Source organism: Pelodiscus sinensis, chromosome 12 (assembly GCF_052426305.1).
Source record: "Pelodiscus sinensis isolate ZL-2025 chromosome 12, ASM5242630v1, whole genome shotgun sequence".
In the NCBI taxonomy this organism is placed as follows: domain Eukaryota; kingdom Metazoa; phylum Chordata; order Testudines; family Trionychidae; genus Pelodiscus; species Pelodiscus sinensis.
The window spans coordinates 44,888,883-44,896,183 of NC_143063.1; the positions used below are offsets into that span (position 1 = coordinate 44,888,883).

The 7,301-nt window shown below is 44.6% G+C and overlaps 1 long non-coding RNA gene across 1 annotated transcript; it reads right to left on the minus strand.

Annotated features, from left to right (window-relative positions):
• Positions 1 to 276: 276 nt before the first annotated feature.
• LOC106732982 (uncharacterized) lies at positions 277 to 7,024 on the minus strand. The gene is made up of 3 exons (XR_016350554.1): positions 6,980 to 7,024; positions 6,519 to 6,604; positions 277 to 411 (listed from the first exon to the last, which is right to left on the minus strand). It is a non-coding gene; the product is annotated as an uncharacterized LOC106732982 (long non-coding RNA).
• Between the last annotated feature and the right edge of the window lie 277 nt (positions 7,025 to 7,301).

Genomic DNA, 7,301 nt, shown 5'->3' on the forward strand with positions numbered 1-7,301 from the left:
CCTCCCACACGCCTCACCCTAGGGCCCACGGTGGCTGTCAGCCCCCTGCTGGCAACATGCAGGAGGCCAGACTAGATGATCACGATGGTCCCTTCTGGCCTTGAAGTCTGTGAACCTGGTCTAAAACTTTACATATAAAGACTCCCTGGAAGTTTTTATTTTTATATAAACTGATGAATTTGTTTTGGAAAGGAAACGTGCACTCAAACACATGCTATTGATTTCACAAACTGGAGAACTCCATGGGCAACCCAGAACACACAATGTTGGTCTCACCCTGCTTTTACAGCCTGTGTTTCGTTAGGTCACTGCTGCAGAGCTGTCAGAGGAAAGAACAAAGCCCTTCACGAGCCGCACAGAAATAACTGCCATTGGCTGTGTGATATTCTGCCAGTGATGTCTTCTTTACTTCTGAAAACATAACCCAAGCCAGATCATCACTCCGTGGTAATTGACCTTACTCTACTAAAGTCAATGCAATTGTGGCCAATTTACATAATCTGGCAACAGATTATAACAGTATGAAACCAAGTCACATTTGAGCCTGAAGAACTGTGCAGAGTTCTCTTTATCGCAGGGGAGGAAAGCTTTAAAGACAGATGGTAGAAGTGATCTTCCAAAGCCTGGCCAATCTACTTGGCATATTTCAGTAACAACAGCTCACATGCCATCCTCTAGGCCTGGCGAAGATCCAGTTTGACACTTTCTTTACTTCTTTTATTTTAAAGAAGCGTCATGGCAAGTCTCCAGTTAATATGAATATACATCACTAATAAAGCCATTCCCGTTATGGACCTGGGCCTGCTATACAAAAAGAGTTCGCTCCCCCTCCCCCAGAGAATGCATAGTGCTAGTGACTTCTATTTCTGGGACAAAGGGCACACTTAAAAAGCACGATTTCCTAAATCTGTACTTTCTCTGCATTTCTAGATTGTGAGCCCGAGAACTCCCACACGAGATAGTAAGACATACGTAACTGCAAGCCCATGATCCTCAGTCAAATGACAGTATTTACTGCACACACTGAGGAAAGAGGCTGTGTTTGGTCCTGAAGGGAGACAGTAAAACTCCTATTTAAGCACACTTGTCATTTGGTTCAAAATGACAGAAAAAACAATTTTCCTCTCAGTATATATTAAAAAAATGTTTTCCTGCAGGACGACAGAGTGACCATCACGTCACTCTGCGTCCCACCTGCTTCCTCCCTCCCTTCTCCTCCCAGCTCGAGCCCAACCTCGCTGCTTCTTCTCGCCACTTCGAATTGCTCTATTAAACCAAGAAACATGGCACAGTAGCTGGCAGCCCCCACATCGCAGCCGTGACAGCCCCGGGGCGGGAGGAGGGGTATGGTGCTCAGGACAGCAGCCTGAGGACAGGCGCTAGGAGCGGGGCTCCCAGTCGGGCTTATGTGCCAGCAGAGGGCTCTTGGGGGCTCCCCCACCAGGCTCTTGTGGAGCTGGAGTGCAGTGCCTGACCGCCCGGAGTCTAGTTCCCGTGTGGCCATTCACTCCCTCCCCATGGCTGTACTTAAGGAGGCTGCCGGAGCATCCCCGAGCCACCTGGGAGAGCCATCGCACCGACCTGTCTGCGGGCAGACGGGTGACTCTGGGCTCTGTGGGCAAGGCTGGGGCCATGAGCAGTGCCAGCAGAACTGCATGGGGGAAAGGTCGGGAACTGCAGCCCCCCGGGCTGCTGCTTCTCCCACCTCAGCAGGCTGCAATGCCTCGGAGGGCGCGTGTACACGGCACTACCTGCGCCTCATTGTGCCCCACGCGAGGCAAGCAGGCACCTCTGCACCTCCCAGGCTGCCAGGGCAGGGAGTGGAAGAAGGGACCATGGCTTGCAGGGAGGAGGGTGAAGGGGGTCCAGGCTGGCATGGCATGGGGCGGGAGAAGGGACCCAGGCTGGTGGGTGGGTGGGGGAGGGAGAAGAGGCCCAGGCTGGCATGGCTACAGCCCACCCCTCCCCAGTGGCGGCAGGGGGGAGAGCTGGGGTTGCCCACCCTATGTGAGAGAGTAAAGCATCCAGATCCTCCACATGTTGCTGTTCTCTTGCATATCCAGGCTATGATAGGAGCATGTGTAAAAGGAGATATTCAAAAGTGCATTCTAAACTCAGATTTTCAAGTCTCTGAGGGGCCGCCATGTTAATCTGTATATGCAAAAACAATGATGAGTCCTGGGGCACGTTAAAGACGAACAGATTTACTTGGGCATCAGTTTCTGTGGGTAAAAAGCACTTTGGCAGATGCATGGACTGGAAACCATAGTCACAGTCTAGGAATATAGTCGGGATTTTCAAAGCGTTTTAAGCAGGCAAGACACCCAATTTCCATTGAATTGGACTCCTTTCTCCCTTAGGCACTTCGAAAATTGCAGCCTTGATGCTTTATAAATAAAGACCTGCTTACCACAAGGGGCTGGAGTAATAGATACATTCCTACCATATGGAGTTTCACATTTTGCATATAAAGGTTCTTTTGGAGTAGGGGTTAGAATATCTTGAAACTATTCCAAATTTGTGGAATAAATTCCATTGCCAGATAAAAGTGGCAATACATACATTTTGGTGCCATTCTGATTCAGTGGGAGGGAACACCAAAATGGCACAAGGAGGGTGGTGGGGACTTTGGGGTAGGGATAGTGAAAGTAGCAATACAGAAAGAAGAATAGGAACAGAGAGAGGAGAACCTTCCCAATCTGCTGAAATCAGTGGGGGCAGGAATGGTCAACATTTGCAGGATTAAAATCCTAACCATGAACATAGAGGCTACGTCTACACTGGCCCCTTCTCCGGAAGAGGCATGCTAATTTAGAACTTTGGAATAGGGAAATCCGCGGGGGATTTAAATATCCCCGCGGGATTTAAATAAACATGGCCGCCGCTTTTTTTCCGGCTTGGGGAAAAGCCGGAAAAAAGCGTCTAGACTGGTGCGATCCTCCGGAATAAAGCCCTTTTCCGGAGGATCTCTTATTCCTACTGGCAAGGGCTTTATTCCGGAGGATCGCGCCAGTCTAGATGCTTTTTCTCCGGCTTTTCCCCAAGCCGGAAAAAAAGCAGCGGCCATGTTTATTTAAATCCCGCGGGGGGGTATTTAAATCCCCCGCGGATTTCCCTATTGCAAAGTTCTAAATTAGCATGCCTCTTCCGGAGAAGGGGCCAGTGTAGACGTAGTCAGAATGTTTACTGAGGAGACTTTCCCTACCTCTCCTTAGTAGATCAGAAAGGATTCACACAAAGTGAGAGGGAAGGTACTTTTTACTTAGTCCTACTGACTTTATTATTCACCTGTTTTCTCTAATTTCCAATGCAATGAGTATATGCCTGGTTCTACTGCTTCATTAGCTACAATAAATTCTCAGAAGCTTCAGGGGGTAGCCGAGTTTGTTGTTTTTTCCTGTACAGACTATTTATAGGCTAACAAAACATGTAGCTGATATCATGAGCTTTCGTGGGCACAGCCCACTGCTCTGACAATTAGCTGTTATGCTCCTCTCCTCTGTTTTATTTAAACTAGCTAATTCTTTGAAAGAAGATAATGAACCAGATCCTCATCGAGAGTAAATTGGCATAACTCCATTGGTTTGGAGCTACAGTGACTTTCACCAGTTGGGGATCTATCTGTCTCTCTCTAAATTTGAAATAATTAAAACGTTGCTTCACTCTGATAACTGCAATTACCAGTGTTCTTTCAGCAACTCCTTGTAAACACAGAAAGTTCACTGGCTTATGTGCTTTGCTCTGCTAACATGCTCATCTCCTTCCCAGGGCTTCCAATTTGGCAATAGGCTCCCCCTTCTGAATCACTATCCAGCTCTTACTTCATCCGTAGACTCTGATGGTCTGAGAGCATTTATTCAGGGCTATAAGTCCTACAAACTGAGATGAGACATTTTAAACACAATCTCAACCAAGAATGCATCTTAACGTTATTATTTAGAACCGCTTGGGAAATGAACTCTCTGTTCCATAGGAACGTCTGATGTTTCGAAATTTCCATTCATGCTGAACAAAAAGTTGGCATTTCAAAATTTCCCATAAAATTAAAATGAAAAGTTAGAAATACTCTGTTTTTTGAAATATAGAAGTTCTCAAAATCCTGAATTTATCATTTAGATATGTTATATATAAACTACTAAAAAATACAGATCAGAATGAAGTGCTTTGATCATTTCCCACCAAAAAAAATCTGCAAAATTGATACATTCCCACAAAATGTTTTGATTCTTGTCAAATCAGCATTTTCTGATAGAAAAACATTTGCACTGGAAATTTTCCAGCCCATTTTACTGCTATTATATTTGTAGATACCTTCTTCACTGGTTTTCAGTTTTATAGCTTCTACAGAATTTCCACAGATTAATTCTTAAAGGGGGGGGGGAAGGATGGTATTGTGGATAAGAGACAATCCCAGGGTTCTATTCTTGACTATGTTACAGACTTGGTGTGTTGCTTTGTATGTGTCATGTAAAGGCATGATATTGAAAAGCTATGCAATTGCTCCTGCATTTGCATATTTTATACACAATGGTTCGATTTCACATGCAGCCATGATAATTACACACACCTCAGATTAGTTAGAAATCTAACAGGTTAGCTGCATGCACAATCATAACAGCAGACATTTTTACCTCAAACTCTAAAAAAATTATGTCCTCTTTGTGGCATCATTTTGTCACTGAAGAGTACTCAACAGTATGGCATTAGGTTTCATTCACCATAGTTTGTGAAGTACTTCAAGATTCACAATGAGAAGACACTAGAGAAGAGAGTAGCGACCTTATCATGGTCCTTCTTTGAGAAATCAACACTTCTTCAGTACTGTCCCAAGGGAAACAAAGCTTGGGAGTTTGGATATGCCCTTTGACTACTTGCATTACAGAACTTTCCTAGAAATAGTCTCTGATAACAGAATGCCCAAGCTTTGAGTCATAAAGGTCACAATCTGGTATTGAGAGCTATCTTTTCTTCACACAGTGCACAGTCAACCTGTGGAACTCCTTGCCAGAGGATGCTGTGAAGGCTAGGACTTTAACAGGGTTCAAAAAAGGGCTAGATAGATTCATGGAGGTTAGGTCTATCAAGGGCTGTTAGCCAGGATGGGTAGGAATGGTGTCCCTAGCCTCTGTCTGTCTGAAAATGGATGATAGGAGAGGGATCATGTGAGGATTACCTGTTCTGTTTACTCCCTCTGGGGCATCTGGCATTGGCCACTGTCAGTAGACAGGATACTGGGCTAGATGGACCTTTGGTCTGATCTAGTAGGGTTGTTCTTATGTTGTTCCTAAGCTGAAGCTATTAAGAAGACTTATCTTATTTTATCTTAATTAGGTTAATAGCTTGCTTCACATAACTGAGGTGCCTTTCTCATTCAGGAGTTGGATCAGCAAAATCCCTTTTTTCTTGGTCCAAAGCAAAAGAGGCGCTATGAACCTTTCAAGGAAGCAAGGTGTCCAATTATCATGCCACATTTCTTAAGAAATTGGGACAAAAGAAAACAGGAGGTTTTGTCCCTACCCTCTTTTCTCAAGAACCACCATAAGAAAAATACGAACAACAAATGCTTGTTGATAGAGTAATTCTAGTTCATAGTTTCCTGCTACTTTCTTTTTACTCTTGACGTGGTATTAACTCTCTCATTTCCCCACTGCAGTAACTCCTCCCTGCTATGGCGGGTAAGCATATTTCCCCCACTGTTGAGTATTTTTGGATTTTTGCACCTAAATTATCAATGGGGGTAAGCGGTCACAGGCTGCCAAGACCCGACACAGAACTAGGATTCCCCACAGAATAGCTGGCTTTTGTAACATTTTGAATGTAGGCCATCTAAGCTCAAGTGAGATGTTGGATCAGGATCTGAACCGGCGTGCAGGCTAGCACTGAAACAGCTATAGAGAGAGCCTGACTATAAATACTCAGTTTATACAGTGCAGCAATTACATTTAACTCCAGGAAAAAAAATTGCACAGGATATTCTCCATCATGTAGCTTTAAGAGTTCCCCCAGAGCAATATGTGTGTTCCCTTGTGATTAGTGAATAAAAATAGCTATTCAAGCCAGGTGATGCTCCCAAACTTTGAAGAACTTAACCCAGTGAGGGGTAACCTAGCTCAGTAAACGGGCCGCATGAATGGCCCTTTCTTCATCTCAGTGGGTTGCAAGATTGTTCTAACCTTGCTCTCCCTGGATAGGGTAGTTTTGCCAACTGCACTAGCGTACCTGGAATTTGCAGTGGGTGCCAATTGAACTGTAGCAGCGCACTGATTGGATGCAGAGGGGGCACATAGCTCTCACAATGTTGTATACAGTCAATATGCACCTCACTTCATGTGCCCCTGCGTTACACGCAGGGAACTTTTGTAATACCAGTAGGAAAACTACTATGTGGACGAAAACCAGCAGAATCTGGCAACCCTGCACAGATGGCAAACAGGCAATGGTAAACAAAATATATTGTGGGGCCACAGGTTTCCCACCACTGATTAATCCATCTAAAGACAAAGGTAAAGAATACTTACAGAGCCTTGCTCTTTTCTTCAGCAATAGAAAAACTTGACTTTGAAGGTTTGGACTGTCACACACAGCAGTGAAGGCAGCTAAGAGACTGGGTATATAAAAACATGGATATTAAAAGCATAATTCCTAGCTTATATGTCCGAAAGGACTCTTCTTTCACAACTTTTAAAGATTGCTCTGCTATTAGTGAATTGCCTCTACAAAAAGGCATCTCTTATTTAATAACTAAAGTGATTTCAGGTTTCTTGAAATTCGCTAAAGCAACACATGGGCTAGAGAAGATCATTGCAATTATGTTCACAACCCCTTTTGACTTCAGTTATGGAGCAAACCCAGTGAAGCTTCAGGGGGACTTGGCCAAGTTAATTAGTAGGTGAGCCAGTTTCATAGGCTTCTGCAGGCTGAAAGTAGACTTCACAGTTAGAAAAGAAGCCCCATTAGAACAGAGTCCTCATTGTGATACCTGTGTTTGCCCAAGCTCGAGTTACTTCTGAGTCAGAGACTCCACAAGCTTAATGAGTCATCCCCCAGCCAGAGAGCGTGATAAGTCATCAGAAGTAATTACTCACCCATTCACTCAGGGTTCAACCAATCCACAGGCAAGGGCCAACCCAGCTGACCCCAAGACAAGTATATAGATTCCTAAGCGAGCCTGTCTCTTCAGTTTGCTTAGAGTCACTACCCAGTTAGGAATGTGCTTACTGCTAGTTGTTTCAGCAGAATGCCTTTGCTCCCACTTAAACCATAGAAATGGAAGGCTCCTTAAGAGGTCACCAAATCTAGTC